The following is a 962-nucleotide window of genomic DNA, read 5'->3' as shown; positions in this document are numbered from 1 at the left end:
GCCAAGATAGTTAAAGAAAATCGTCCTGTGCGAAAAAATAATTTCATGATACTAGAATAATATGTCACTTCAACGCTATTAAAATAAGTGATTACATTTCTATTAGTTTAAATCTGCCCCTATAATCACCAAAAATATTAAAATTATTAACAATTTCATCAGAAGATAACCTAGCTGCTAGCTAACTCCATTAAGTGTAAATTATCATGAAATTTCGAACCAAGTTATCTTCAATTGGATCTAGCACATTAGCCACTTTAACAATGTCAGTAGATTGAGCATTTTAAGCAGCATGCTTAAAAGTCGAATCAATATTTATGGTGTTTAGGAGGGCTTTTCTCTTCATGACAGCGTCATAGATTGCATAATCAAAAGAATTTAAAAATAAATTAGCATAGTAGATCATGCACTCAAAATAACAGAATCGGATGAGCAATTTCTGACACATATAAGAATTAAGATGAGAGTTTAGATTGATTAGAAAAGAGTACGTGCTAACCTTGCCTAGTTGGAGTTTATAGTATTGTACGGAGGATCACCTGTCGCCAGTGTCGCCTGATTTAATCAGAGTGGAATCTAATTACGAGCAGAGGCACCGGAGCTACAACCGGCAGCGGCACTTATCGCCTCCGGACACACGTTAATCAGAGTGGAAAATCTGAAATTTACTTTAGGCTTCTCTGGTTGTTATGCCGTCGACAGCGACGGACTTAGTGGAGGCATCGGACTTTTTTGGTCTAAAGATGTTGATGTTAGTCTGAATAATTTCAGCCAATCTCACATTGATATATCTGTCAAACAGGATAATAAAACTCGGCGTTTCACTGATTTCTATGGAGCGCCACGAGTAGAAAACAGAGTAACATCACAGCTGGCGGTTTCTCCGCACGCTTTTTGCTGTCCCGCATGATGCATGGATCTGCATGGGTGATTTTAATAAAACGATGCAAGCAGATGAGCAT

Source organism: Triticum dicoccoides, chromosome 1A (genome assembly GCF_002162155.2).
Source record: "Triticum dicoccoides isolate Atlit2015 ecotype Zavitan chromosome 1A, WEW_v2.0, whole genome shotgun sequence".
NCBI lineage: Eukaryota > Viridiplantae > Streptophyta > Magnoliopsida > Poales > Poaceae > Triticum > Triticum dicoccoides.
Note: the sequence above shows the minus strand (reverse complement) of the source record.